The sequence below is a fragment of the Manduca sexta genome, chromosome 17, assembly GCF_014839805.1.
Source record: "Manduca sexta isolate Smith_Timp_Sample1 chromosome 17, JHU_Msex_v1.0, whole genome shotgun sequence".
In the NCBI taxonomy this organism is placed as follows: domain Eukaryota; kingdom Metazoa; phylum Arthropoda; class Insecta; order Lepidoptera; family Sphingidae; genus Manduca; species Manduca sexta.
Window position 1 is genome coordinate 4,395,899 of NC_051131.1, and position 15,786 is coordinate 4,411,684.

Genomic DNA, 15,786 nt, shown 5'->3' on the forward strand with positions numbered 1-15,786 from the left:
AAAAGGAGCCATGCTGTTACAAGGACAAAGTGAGTGCGAATATAGCACAAGTTTTGCATAATCAATGAAACCGCGTATTGTATAGTAGTGATACATTGTTAACTTCTCTGTAAATGGATAGCATATTGAGTTAAACTAGAGTACATTTTTTTAAAAACTTCGTAGGTAATGAATGAAGGATTACGTTTGCACTCGAATCAACAGCCGGCAATAAAGATGACGCAATTGTGCCCACGTTGGAGCAGTTTTTATACTTGCAAAACCACGGAGCCGTGATATCACACCTTATTGATATGCCATTATTTTCTGTTCCGATGCCACAAAGCCTGCGTTGAACAGACGGAGTTTGTGGAATTGAAATCGTGTCTCCCATTGAAACAGGTTGTTTGGGAATTCGCTCGCTTGCAATTTGGAATGCAGTTGTGTAATGCCAGAAGCATTTAAGATGTGGTTTAAAGGAAACTAAGTTGCTTCTTTCTATAAAGCCGGCATAATTGTGTCGACTGTCGGGGGGTAATCATCTCTCGTCAGTCGACATTCTATGTGACCCAATTCCACTTACCATCAGGTTCAGTGGGGTCACTTGGCCGTGCCAGTACAAAAAAGCAAATCTATATCTGTTGTGTACTTTATCATCAATGGTGTATTCATTATTGTAATTTTGTTCGAGTCACTTTAGTGAAGTGAGCGACGTAGCAGAAATTTAAAATGTAATTTCTGTCTACAGTCGATCTCTAACACCTGCGCCGCGACATGTTCCTGTGTAGTACAAAGTTACAGCATAGTAATATGTTAGATTTAATTCTGGAATAATGATGCAGTGTAATAATATAATACTCCGGCCAAAACATGGCATGAGAAATGTCTGTAATTTATGTCAATTTGCAGCAAAATCTAAACGTGTGTTGCTGTTATAGACTGTTTACTAATATGTTTTTTTTTTTATTATTGAACAGACGAAATTGAAGTTAATTATTTTTGAATTGTGAATTTCAACCACGTTGTAGACCTAAAGATTTAACTTAGGGAAATATGCCATTACACGCTAAATGGATATTATGTATTTTGCAAGTTTTAAAGGACCTAATGTTCAAGAAACAAATATTTAATATCTATTTTTCATTTAATTAAGCAGTACAGTGTAAGATTGTATATTTGGGAATGTCAATAATCACAAATATGTGATCAATTCAAATACTCGCAGACTTCATAAAGAATATTAGTGTTTTTTTTTTTTGTTATTTTGTTTTCGAAAGAAAGAATAAAGAAATAAAAAATATTTTGAAACAAACAGAATTTGTTATCCGCAATTGTGATAAAAACACTAAGTTGCGAAAGTATTATATCAAATTTGAGTGTGCTTATAGAAGTTGGTTGACCAAGGCTCTGTTTTAGAGTTAAATAAATATATAATACGCATATGAACTATAGCTTAATAAATGTGGACCGTAGTCCGTACTGGAGTTGCGTTGTTATTTTAGAATGAATAATAAATAATAAGACTATGTATAGGTCCGCTTGCAACTCCTACAGAATTTTTTAATAGCAACAGATAGTCTGCCTATTTATTTTGTCAGAATTTATTTAACTTTCTGATTATTGTTTGTTGATGCTGATCATAACATAGTTTATGTTCATAAACCCCCCCATATTACAAGTAAACTTCAATTGGTATTTGTTAATCGTGAAATTTATTAATTGTGTAATAATTACGAAAGCGACATTACTAGCTTAAACAGTTCGCTAGCTTTATGCACACTTCATTATACGAAATTGCCTATTATTTGATTAAAGGTAAAGTTTACCAAAAGTGGATAAATTATTGTAATTAAAAATAAATATGCATGCCATTTGTAACTAATATCTAACATAAGATTTTGTACATACACTTCATACCTAATCTGTACCTATCATTGGCAACTGGAATTTCTACTATCCAATATGTACGTAAGGAGTTAATAATTCACCCTACATGTTATAAACCAACGTGTGATTGATGTTATTAGTTAGTAAGCTGTGACAACAATGTATGACACATCCCTCAGTAATTTAGTACAAACAGGTCTTGGTGGCAGCTTCGTAAGTTAAAACACGAATTTAATGTGAAATCGGAACACGCTTGTTAAAATGTTTAAATTATCCCACCACGGTGGCATTTCGAATAAGAAATACACCCTTAATTTCAAAGGAAACACCCCTTAAAATTCCCGATAGCCCAACTGTTGTCAAAACTGAATTCATTGAATTTCACAGTCTGTGTTCAAGGGAGCGTTGTCGCGAAAATATTACGAGTAGTGATTCGGTGTTTTCGTATAGAGACGACCTTTTATTAGGGTCGAATGAGTTTTGAGGATTCAGGAGACGTGCGGCGGATGGTCGGGCGACTTTCATGGGCTCATTTGTCGCAGATGATAAACTAGGCGGGATTTCGTATTGGAACGCTCGTTGGTTTCACGGATCTGATTTTATTTACTATGTGCGTATGTATCTGTTTTATTATGTAATTCATTGGTTTTAATAAAGATTCAAATAAAGATATATTTATTCTGCAAATATGGGTAAATGACGATGACCAAAGATGTGATTCTTCAGAGCAACCGTATTTAACCAAAAGATGGTATGCAAAATTACATTTTCTTCAAGAGTATAATATAAAAAAACATTCACAAAGCACATTCAAAAAGCATTTATGTCACAAGCATGCACTATAAAAAATATCATTGTCAAATCCTTTTACTATATAAGAAAATTAGAAAAAAAAAAAAAAAACATATGTCAGCAACAGTTCATCAACTAAGATTACAAAAGAAAAGTATATATGTCACTTTGGGCTACTACATACTTAGTTATTATCAATTCCGTTAATTAACTTTATATTCAAGTTCTAGCGGAATATAAATAAATGGCATATCTATTATCATATGAATATGTTAATGAATCATATTTGTTATCACTTATCACACATCATAAATAATAAATGAAGTATATGAATGTGTTTGTTTCCATATTGATCATAATGTTATATTAACTGTCTGTCCTTGTATTTACGCTACCAAAACGTATACATACATAATATTATCATGATGCGACAAACAATAATATTTTTGCTAGCAATATATTAACTTCTACAATGATTACGGGTAAGTTCATCTCGCGAGCAATAAATAGCTTTCTTTATTTTAAGAACTACTGATTAATTGTAGTAGGTTTCTCTTGGAAATCTGTGTAGGTAAAAACAAATACGAACCTTTTGATCATAAACTCAACAAACAAAATTGCCAATTCTCGATATACGTGGGAGGTACTACCCACGAGCGATATTAATATTGTTACGTTTTATACAATACTAGCTGAGCCCACGAATCCAGTCGCGTAAATGTCTTTAACCGAAGAAAACTGCGGAGGAGGATCCCAAATTAAACAGTAATCAATTATTTTATTATATCAATGACTAGGCATATCTTCTTACAATCTTGCTAATCCGAATTAAACGACGAAAGAGTTAATATTTTGATCCTTTTACTTTATTGTGCTTAGGAGTTTGATAATGAGAAATATGTAGGGAACGTATCCTGAAATTTCATCTGCAATCTCCTTCTAAACATTGCAAGGAATGTGCCGAAATTGACCAATGTTGGAAGTCCATGGATCAACTGGTCTTCAAGTGCACATACAGAATTGCTGTGTATCCTTTGTGTTGACTGAATAACATTGATTTCAGTATATATAAATTAACAGCTGGCTCCCACTATACTGATGAATTTCGGCGTGCAGAAATCCAATGCATATTGCAAATAGAGCGGCAGGTGGTGGGTATCGGAAGTGTCAATGCGGGCGCGGCGGAGTCGCAAGAGGGTGGCTGCCGGCTGGTTACGTAAGGTCTGCAGCGCTCCTCGCTACTGGTTCCGGCGGTCGTCAACGCTCGTCGTCCCATTGTGCTCGCTCACACGCTTGCTTGCATTTTAGCTTAACTTTTTTATTGGTCCACGTCCCGTTGTTCGTCACTGCAATGGAGTTTTTATTGCAACAACTCGAAATGAAGTAACAAACCTCGCGTTTCTGCTAAGTATCCTGTTTATAGTGAGTTATAAAAATATCAGACACTTTCCTTTTGTTCGGTACACAATGCAAGAAATGAGGTCAATAAGTGAACTATAGTTTGCCTTTCTAAGCTATTTGACTAGCAAAAATTTTACAAAAATATCTAGTGGGGTGTATATCGTAGTTCCAGAAATAATATTAACAACCTTGAGATAAAGGGGTCGTATATAACTGCGACAGTGTCAGCGCGCAGACCGTCGGCTGTGGTTAACAGCCAGCCGACTGTAAAGTGGTGGAAACTGTGGCTTTTGATTTGCTACGATTTATGAAATAGGGCGAGAACTCCGTGCCAACAACGTTGACTACTTCGTATCTGGGTTTTGCATGAGTGCGTGAAATGAGTCTACTTGCACGTTGACCTCTGTTATGGCTTACTGTTCGGCTTGTTCTACAAAAAGACGAAAGGGACTATATTAATGTCACGTATGACTGTTCAGACGTTAAGCCTCTGGCTTTTTATACAGGCTAAATTTAAAAAGAATTTTATTCATACATAATAATATGCCATGAAGTATGAATATAGCAAATATAAACGCACGTTTTTAAGCAGTGTGATCGCGGTCGTACTATGTAATGTATTGCTATTTATAATAAATTGTTAATTAATAAGTAATAACGAAAGTACGTTAATTATTCCATCCTATTTTATTATGCTATCGATGAATTCGATGGCACAGATACAGTTTCGACTATTTATTATTAAAAGAATATGTGATGTGCCCCAAAAACAGATCAATTACCGAACATTGTTGAAAATAAGGGCTATAATGGAACGACGTTTCAATAATAAAATGGCTTTTTCCTTTGATAGCAATCAGGTGTGAAATGATACTTCGATAAAAGTTGTAGCTTTTCCTGGAAGTGCTTTTTCGTGCTCATAATATTGTTAGGGTAACTTTTGTTATCGTTTTGTTTTTTAATAAGACTGAAACTTGATTTGAACGCGAATAATACTACATTACATTTATCTGTAGAGAGTATTTAGCTTTATCGGGTTTAAGTGATAATATGAAAAGATTCATTTCAATTTTCATCTTATTAGTCCATTGAAATGTTACATTTTTTAGGCCTTACCTTGCGTTTTTTAGAGGACGCAATTTTATTTTTTTGAAGTGTAGGGGGGGTCAGTCTAAAGCTAAAACCAAGTTTGTGGGGTCGCCAGCCTTGTCCCACGGCCGCCATCTTGAAAATAGGGGTTGAATTGGTTTTTACGATGTATCTCTTAAACTATTTATCTGACAAAAAAAATGTATGAACATTTTTTGTTGCAAATTAAATTCTCTACAACTTTGGTCTAGTAACGTTTGTCGTAGAACTATAAATAAAAAAGTTATAAGCGAAAATGTTAAGAAATTCAATGTTAAGCAATGTCCATTGCAACGTCATCAGAACGTGTGTTTATAAGGTTCATAATACTTTTTTTTGTACTCTCATTAATACCCAAATACCCAAGGGACCATTAGGGAACAAAAGATCATCTGCCTGCTATTATTATTATTATTTCTAACCTCTGTTATTGTAAGAATAGCTGATAATATTATGTTGAAGTTGTCGTTCAACTTATATCTTTTAGTTGTGCTACATATTTCTGTACGTGCGGATGTATTTTATTCTGTTTTTAATTGTGAAGACGATTTCGAATGATTTTAGACACGATTTTAACTTTAGTAAAAACTACTTTTTTTTTATTAGCATTTTGACTTTTAAAAGACTTTTAAAAGTCAAAATGCTAATAAATAACCTACTTACGACAACTTCAACACAATATTATCAGCTATTCTTACAATAAGAGATGTTAGAAATAATAATAATAATAGCAGGCAGATGATCTTTTGTTCCCTAATGGTCCCTTGGGTATTTGGGTCTTAATGAGAGTACAAAAAAAAGTATTATGAACCATATAAACACACGTTCTGATGACGTTGCAATGGACATTGCTTAACAGTGAATTTCTTAACATTTTCGCTTATAACTGTTTTATTTATAGTTCTACGACAAAAGTTACTAGACCACAGTTGGAGAGAATTTAATTTGCAACAAAAATGTTCATACAATTTTTTTTGTCAGATAAATAGTTTAAGAGATACATCGTAAAAACCATTTCAACCCCTATTTTCAAGATGGCGGCCGTGGGACAAGGGTGGCGACCCCACAAACTTGGTTTTAGCTTTAGACAGACCTCCCCTACACTTCAAAAAAATAAAATTGCGTCCTCTAAAAAACGCAACCCCAAATGTAACTTTTCAATGGACTATATGCATCTTTAGTCATTTTAATGCTATGACATTACATGTCTAAACATTTCTAAACGTACGTATTGAATTTATAGTCTTAATGGTACGTAAAACTTATAAATTAAAATAGGTAATTTTAAAGTCATCGTTCACTAAGCTAGTGCTAGTGTTTGTAAGTCACATAGTTTTTACATTATTCCTGCCTACATCCGTAGCTGTAAGCTAAACTTTCACCTGGAATTTCTCTAAGCCAGCACCATTGCGATAAAGCCGTCGTGAAATACACGAGATAAAAGCGTTCGGGCTTTTAGGCAAATCAGCTAGCAGCAACCCTTAGCCAGTTTGTTGGACTAAATAGTCGGTTCCCTTGAGGCGATAAATTTATCAGCCTTTCCGCTCGAACGTATATTAAGTTACGGTACAGCGAAAAACTATATGCGTCAGGTAAAATTGTCTAGCCAGCGTCCCACCTTCCCGTACTTAATAAGAGTTTGATTTATATTTGCTAGATTTAATAGACCAAGAGCTGCAAGGTGAATAAGATATGTAATAATTAATGTTAAGCTAAACAGTTTTGACTGTGACATTTAACATTGTATACTATTGATGAAATCATCACATTACAGGACGCCATCAGCAAAATAATTCGACGACAAAACTTCTTTAGTTCTCATTTGAAATACGATTTAAGTTTACCGTGGTGAAACTTATAACTTCAGATTATTTTTTCTTTAATTGGTTCCTTTAAAATTCGCCTTGAGCAAACTTCGCCGTAGGCGTTCGATCTAGACCGTCGTGGCCGGCCATTTGTAAAGCGAACTTACATTAATAACTAAATATATGTATATAAATTTTATGCAAGTTCAAACGGAGCCGAGTCATAATAACAAGTACGCTTTCCTCAACATAATTACGCCAAGCCACCGGGGCAAGTCACCGGGATCGGGTCAAAAACTTGTGAGTAGTGGTGACTTGCGATCTGTGAATGCTTCACTACGGATCAACAGCGTTGTAATTATGTGTCGAGATTTTGGAACGCCAGGAATTGACCCAGTTGTGGGCGATCCCCTTCTACGGTTAAATCCCTCGCGGGATGTTGGTATGCGTTGAGTCATCTTGCTTGATTAATTTTTCTACTTGATTTGTATTCGTCAAATTAACTAAATTATTTTGGTATCATTGAAGTTAGTTTCTTCATAAAAAGTAAGTTTCTTTCTTTAGGAAGTTTTTTTATTATCCAGTTTTTACATGTGAATATTCCCGCTATAATATCAGGTTATAGCTCTTTTGTTCTATTTTCTCGTAATTATGTTACGTACTATCTGTCCTTGCTATTTATTGAGAAAATAAATTCACTAGTAACATAACTACATGCGAAAGTAAAATATGAGACCGAGTTTGTAAATTGATAATAACTTTCCCGCGTTACAAAATGTTGCAAATTGGCACATTTCAGTAACACGTCACACAATGTATAAGGGAAATAACCGAGTCGGTCGTTCAATTAAATTGAATACGCTTGGGTTTAACTGTTGTAACGGGATTTTGGAGTTGCGGCCGAGTTATTCTGGCTACCCTTGTGGTTCTTCCGTTGTTTAATTAAACCCCGCTAAATTATAAATGTGAACAGACACAATTAACGTTGGCTTTGTACTTTTTTCTATATACATACATATACTTAATATTATGTGGATGAAACGGCTCTTTGATACAAAAGCGGAATTTTACATCAAAAATCTTATCGTGTCTCGTTTTAAATATTGTGTTTAATCTCGTTTTAAACCCTTTATTGTGATGATCATTAGTTTAGTATAATATGTTATGCTCCTGTAGATGTCAATTATATAAATAAAAGGCTCGTCTAAGTTTTAATTTGAACAGATTTAACAGCATACCGTCGAATTTGTAATTAATAAAGTCGCCGTCGGAACCAGCGCAATGCGGACTCTCCGTGTGTTCGAGAAAACCGTATATTTGCAGCTGGAATATTTTTTACCGAGATATAATTTATGACACAGCCGTGGCTTCTACTAGGAGAGGTAAAAGTGTGTGCGAAAATTTCATACCAGAGATGGGCGCAACCTATGCCGGGAAGCCAATACGGCTGACGTTATCAAAGAAGGGTTCGATTGAAATACGTGACGTGCCTCCCTGCCGCCTCCCACAGCACTCCATAATACGAAAATAGTACGGCCCGCGTGCGAGTTAATTAACTATTGGCAGATCGTTTGATTTATGTAATACGCTGCATGAGCTCGCGCAACACTTGTTATTTTTCAATAACTCGGTATACAAGTTAATTAAATTGGGGCAGTTCGTTACGCGCAGCGACCTAAATGCCAGATATTTATTTTATCCAAATGTTTATGAAAGCGGTTGGAAAAAAATGATTTGGATTTTATTTCATTGTTTGTATTTTGTAGCCAAAGAAGAGATCATTATTATTATGCCATGTTCGTGTGACCGAGATCTCGAATAATTTTAAATTAAATTCAGGTCATTTATTATTTCAAAGATGTTGATTTAATATTAAGGAAATAAACTACCTTCCCGTTTTAAATGTGGAGACTTGAAAATATTTGATACCTGAAGAGTTAAATAGTTTACGAGATAGTCGACTAAGGTATGTGCATTTTGAAAGAAACTATTTAGGAAAAACCGCAAGAACATTTCTGCTTTCTGAGACTTCGGTCTACAATATATTTTACCATTCCCCAACATTTTTGTTCGCTTTTTTCGGTATATTCTTTGGAATCTTTAAGGAAAATACTATTGGTAACACATACATTACAGAGCTTTACCTTTCCCAAGTTTAAACGATAAGGTACCCTCGGTTGAAGGCAAAGGAATTAAATTGTCAGTAAATAGTCCGGTCAATTTAGACATTCGAAGTTACATAAAGTCCCAACAAGCTGAATTTCTGTGAAGTTGTTCAAAACATAATTATAAACAATGTCTAGAAGTTCCCCATCATTCCCCTGTAAGGAAAAAATTTAATTCAAGGTCAAAGGTCAAAAAATGAGTTTTTCGCGATTTTTAGCAAAACGGTAAGTTTTATCATAAAAGTACCTCAGACAAAAATTGTAGATCATAAAATTATCTATAAAAAATGTATCAATACTTTTTTCTTACGAGCCACCGTTTCTGAGATATAACGATTCAAAAAGTTATAAAAGTTGTTATCATAATATGCACACGTTTCCACGCCACCTATGAGGTAGTGTACTTAGCGCGTTTTTTTTAACGTGGTTTCCCCAGTAGGGCTACTCCTCGGGTCAGTTGTGATCCTGTTTAATGTAAAACTTTTGCAAAATAACGGAAATTTTCAAAGATTGGGAAAGATAAAAGCGATGTAAATGAAAAAAAAGTGTTGAAGTTTATTCGTCTTATTCGTAAGTTTCAAATTCTTGTTCTTCTTCTTGTTCTTCTTCTCCTGCTTCTTCTTCATCTTCATTTTGGATGCAAGTAAATTGCGTCAATAGCGATGTATCGCATGATACTTCGTCGGAGTCAAACGAATCCTCCATTGTTTGTGATTCAATATTAGAGCACGACCGGCCTTGACAATTTGTGCATGCCAAAGAACAAGACAGTCCGACTTTTTTGCAACCACATTTAGCACTGCATCCCTTTTGCAGTTGCAAAAATAGTGTTCAGCAGTTTTTCCGGCGCAGGTGGAAGTAAAGTTTGAACTGGCTCTAATATATTGTTGACCAACTTCCAACCCCAGTCTGTAGGGTCTAGCTGATAACCAAGCCACACTTGAACTTGGTAATATACTCGAAAAAAGATGTTGGTGAGCAGCAACTGAGGTTGGAGGAAGACAAGCTAATTGAACTTGTTTTTATTTTTAGTATTTTTAACGAAACATGCATATCGATGCTTATCTAAACAGGTAGTTTTTTAGGAGCTCCGTACATAGAAAGAAGAAAGCGGATGCCGTTGGTAATAACTTCTTGTTGAGTTGAATTACTCTTTTAAAAACTTCAGCACATTGAATTAAATCTTGTTTTTCAAACATTTTGAAAACTGCTGTTTTACCCCTCCTGTAAAATGCAGATGTCGTATCACAGCCAGTTATTGCGTGTAAAAATAGTACATGATCTTTACACTTTACTAAAGTAAATAAACTTTTGATGAATATATATCTGATTGATGCTGAGCTTTTCCTGGTTTTAAGAAAAAATAGTTTTTCAGTTGGCGTTCGAGCAGTGAGTAATACAAGTAAGTCAACATCTTCACCAACAACAATAGTTGTATTTGTCAAATTGAATTGCTCTATTGCTGTTTCAATAATCAATACATCAGCATCATTATTAGCTTGTTTTACCAATATATTTTCAGCCGTAAACTTTTCTTTCAACATTGAAATGAACCGAGACTTGTTGTGGGTATTTGTAAGAAATTTCTGTTGACTGGTTGGGACTGTCATAAGTTCATCAAATAAAATATCAGAAGATGAAGATGTTGCTAAAGTTCGACGACGTTGTTCTGCAGCTTTGATATTTCTCGTGCAATCATCATAGCCATCAAATACGACAGTAACTCTGGAACCAAAATGTCTACGTACATATTGAACGTATTTATCTAAGATAACGTTGAATGTTTCTTCGCTATCCCACACAACGCGGTGTAGTAAGTATCCTCCGTCAATGATGTATGTCGCATTAGTGTTGTTAATATCAATATTTACTTTTTCAAAACAATCGTAAATGGTAGATTTCTGTGTTTTACGCATCCCGATGTCATCAAATAACGATAAAGGGTAGGGAGCTAATTCATATTCAAAATATTTTTCAATTTCATCTTGAAATGCTGCAGTAATACTCATGCGTTGGAACAATAATACAGGGTCAATAGGTACTTTTTCTTCATGAACTTTTATGGAACTAGTCATAGTTAAGAGAGGAACAACTTTATCAGCGTGTTTTAATTTAATATTATTGAATGTCAGTCCTGTCATTTTTGCCATAGAAGCAAGTCCAACTTCACGAGCTTTATAACAATTAATTTTATCGTCACCAACGACACCACTCGCAATAGAAACAATTTTGTTAACCTCTGGAAAAGGATCATGCGTTGAGAACCACTCTAAAAGTCTTCGTATGTCTCTAGCATCTTTTTTTACTCGTGAATCACTTGCATCAACATGCTGCTCGGTCGTATCCATCCCTAACATTAGCGATATCTTCTAATTTGTCACAAACTGTATTCATAGCATGCATACTATAAACCCATTTACTGATGACGCTCTCTTTTGTACTTCTCCCTCGAGCAATACCTCCATCTGTCTTCATAGCTTTCATCATAGACTGCTCGATTACCATGTCCGTTGAAGTTCCACAACTTAATTTGTCTGAACGTCTAACTGTAAAAAATCCTCCTGAAAACTTTTCGTAAACTTCAGGATCAATCAAATTCTGTAATTGTTCCATATCCTGCAAGTAAAGGTGTGCAGATTTAGCATAAGGAAAATGTCCAGACGCGTGAAAATAAGGAAGCATTTCTTTGACGCAGTTTAAATGAGCTTTCCAATCCCCCATACGCTCAGCTCTTAGGAATTCTTTAGCAATGGAAACCATACAAAAATATTGAATCCAAAGTTTTGCAGTTGGTCCTCGTTCCTCATATTCTTTTAGTTTTTGATTAAATTTATCAAGTAAAGCTCCAGATACTTCATCGTCATTTTCAATATCATTGTATGAAAGAGTATTACCTAATATATGCTCGATATTTACGATTAGATCTGCATCCATTATGTCATTCATTTCAACTTCTTTTAATATTATAATTGCCAAAGTAAGCTGAAGTAGTGTATGAGCTCGAACAGCTCTTGCGTAAGCATGACCATTCAGCATTTTTTCTAATGATTTTTGACGCATAGATCTCTGCTAGTACTTCTTTCATGCCGCTTCCTTGCATAATATGACCAATTGCTCCCATAAAAGACATCAGTAAATGAAATCCTCCAAGTCTGATGATGATTTTTGATAATTCAGAGCCCTGAGGTGCGGCTGATACAATTTCTCGAGCTTTAGCATACAGGGGCTGGTCGAAAGTCACGATGCATACAGTGTGGCCATACCGTTTTGCATTCTCTAATGCACAAAGTAAAGTCGTATAGATAGTATTATAGTTACTGGCTGGTTGGTGAATAAATGGTAAAAATGAAATTTGAGATTTAGAATAATTCGTATGATTATTTGTTAAACGTTCAATAAAACCATTCCAACCGGGTAAAGACTCATTTTTCCATTTTCCATAAAACCATACTACATCAACTTTTTTGAGCAACGATACTGTTTCAGTTCCATAAACAAAATCTTTAACATTTATTTTACTGTAGCCTACTACACCGTCATTTGTATAAGTCTGTATCGGCACATGAGCTTTTGCCTTGAAATCATTTGCTGAAAGAGTTTCTTTTATTCGTGGCATAGGTTCTTCTAGTAAAACTGAATGTTTTGGAGTAACAATTTGAATAATACCCATTATGTGGAGCGTGTTATTGCCGTCTAGCGTATTTACATTAATATCAGCATTATCTGCAACGTATTGAATAAGAGTGCCACTTTCTGGTGGTAGGACATGAGGAGGACGATGGAAAACTGCTGCTGCCTCGTACATTATTGTATCATTATAAGAAGCACATAAACCAAAAGCCGAAAAGATTTGTATAAGACGTTTAGACCCGAACCTTCGATGAAAAAACTGCGAGGCCTAATTGTAATTTAGATTTAAAAGACCTTGGTCGAACAGCAGTCATGATACAATGGCAAATATTTGTGCATATTAATTTTAAATGATCTAAATTTGATCGTTTATTTTTTAAAATCACTCGTTCCACAAGAAATGTCAATGATTCTGGGATTTCATTATTTAAATCTTCAAACATGCGACTTGGTGGAGGGTAGTTAGAATTATCAAATACTGCGGTTTGAATATCTTCGCGAATAATAGCTGCAGCTGCGTCTAGGACTCTCAATCGTTCTTCTGTTTTATTCATTTTTTTCTTTCGTACCAGGCTTGATTCAAAATATCATGATGATTATCCACTAAGCATATGAATGTTGATGCTCCCGATTTCTCAGTGATAATAAGTTTATCACCATATTTTACTTTTAGTCGTAGCTTAATCGTTCTGTTATCTAGAGTCGTAGTTTTGCAAACCTTTTGTAATTCGTTCAAAGTGAACTGACAGTCATCGCTATTTTCAATGTAAGTAAATATTTCCTCCATTGCCAAATTCATAGCTTCGTCTTTAGGACGACCCATTTTAGCTCCAGTGGAAGGTTTTAAAAATTAGCATAGCAATCTCGATGATACTTAGCTTCAGCAGCAACTAAATCATATTCAAATTCGACTCGAGCAAGAACAGCTTTTGCTAAAGCATCGTCACGAGCCCGAGCTGTTTCCAGAATTGAATCTTTAAATTGAAGTGTACTTACTTGGCTGATTCGACGCCGAAAATCTGAGGATTTTCTTCTTTCACTCTCTTCATTTAATTTCTCGCCACAAAATAAGCATAGTTCTTTGAAACAAAAAGCTGATTCACTGATACGTGATCTAGTACGAGGAGGACTTGCTGTGGATGTACTGGCTTCTTGTTCTTCACGTTGTCTTTTATTAGCTGCAGCAATAGAAGACTTTCGAGTATAATTTTACGGCAATTTTCATGTATTGTCACAGATTTCTGATTTTTGAGATATTCCGAAAAATCATCAGCTCTTTCGATACTTGCATTAATTAATGTCTTCATACCACGTTCAACAGTAACAACTTCACTTTCAGTTAAAAGTTTAGCACAAATAAAACAATATTCAGACATTTTTAATATAAAACTCAAAACAGCACAATATAGGTTTGGATAAACACGTGTTTTCACTACAGAGTGACGCTCAAGACTAACAGTATTTCATTTATTATAACAGGTATAAGACCCTAGCCACGCACACAATAGAACAAAAGACAGATGTCTCGAAGTTACACTGGCTTAAAGATTAAGGGACTGGGTTTCATTTTACCTGATATTCTTGTAGTTAAAACTTATGTATATTTTATATTGTAAGTATAAGTTACAATGACCGATAGAAAAATATTTAAACATTTAATATATATATATATATATATATATATATATATATATATATATATATATATATATATATATATATATATATATATATATATATATATATTATATAAAATATTACAACTCTAGATGTATATACGTGGCGTACTCATGCATATTATGACGATAACAACTTTTATAACTTTTTGAATCGTTATATCTCAGAAACGGTGGCTCGTAAGAAAAAAAGTATTGATACATTTTTATAGATAATTTTATGATCTACAATTTTTGTCTGAAGTACTTTTATGATAAAACTTACCGTTTTGCTGAAAATCGCGAAAAACTCATTTTTTTGACCTTTGACCTTGAATTAAATTTTTTCCTTACAGGGGAATGATGGGGAACTTCTAGACATTGTTTATAATTATATTTTGAACAATTTCACTGAAATTCAGCTTGTTGGGACTTTATGTAACTTCACTCTCATTTTTTGGTCTAAATTGACCGGACTAAAACTGAGATATGGTAATCGTCAGAGCCCTTCGTCTGGCCCAGCGGCCGTGACCGTCTAGTTTTGGAATTAACAGACTGCCTGGATACAAAAAGATTGTTTCCAAGCAAATTGGATGAGTCCTTTTTATAGTGCGACCGTTGCGTATCAACGAAATTGCCTTTTTATCTCAATGTCGTGTTGCAGCTAGTGTGAAACACAGGGAAAATTTTAACGGTTACGTATAGTATTATAATACTGTGGCTATTCCAATAACATTACTAGTACGAAATGAACGACTAAGTAGACGCTCATTATTTTTATATGAGGCCGGTATTTAAGTGAACTATAAATATTTAGCGCTTATTGTAATGTTGTTTTCATTTTCAACAGTATCGCATTAAGGCATTTAATAAATTGATGAATGTAGTTTTTAATAAAAATGTACGTTATCCATTTCCACACATCGTTATTACAAAGGTATGCTAATTGCGGTATAATATTTTGCCCGAACTGTTTCATCACGTAATAGCATGTATTTGTTTGTATAAGGTTCATACACGCCTCCCACGCGAAGGTAATTTAAAATATGACATCGCACATTTCCATTCCGACAAGCAATAACGGTTTATTGTCGAGTCGCAATTTAAACCGGGAGTCGGGACCCTATAAACGGAAGTTTCATAAAAACAATCAGTCGTTTCGTTCCTATGACATTAAGTTAAATCAGGATAGCTGCGTGGGCGTCGAGGATTCAATATATGTAGGTGATATATCGTAAATTGGAAGCGTACTTGGTCACATTTATACGCTGTGATATAATGACGTGGGTGTTGATATCTTCCACACGTGCAGCATACGAGTATAGGCAATGCTTTTACCACCGT

General features: G+C 34.6%; 1 protein-coding gene and 1 pseudogene across 6 annotated transcripts in view; one reads left to right on the plus strand and one right to left on the minus strand.

Annotated features, from left to right (window-relative positions):
* Positions 1 to 15,786, plus strand: part of LOC115445168 (syntaxin-1A) — a 73,472-nt gene that overhangs the window by 8,651 nt on the left and 49,035 nt on the right. The gene's annotated exons all lie outside the window — the stretch shown is intronic.
* LOC119189564 lies at positions 9,200 to 10,255 on the minus strand (annotated as a pseudogene).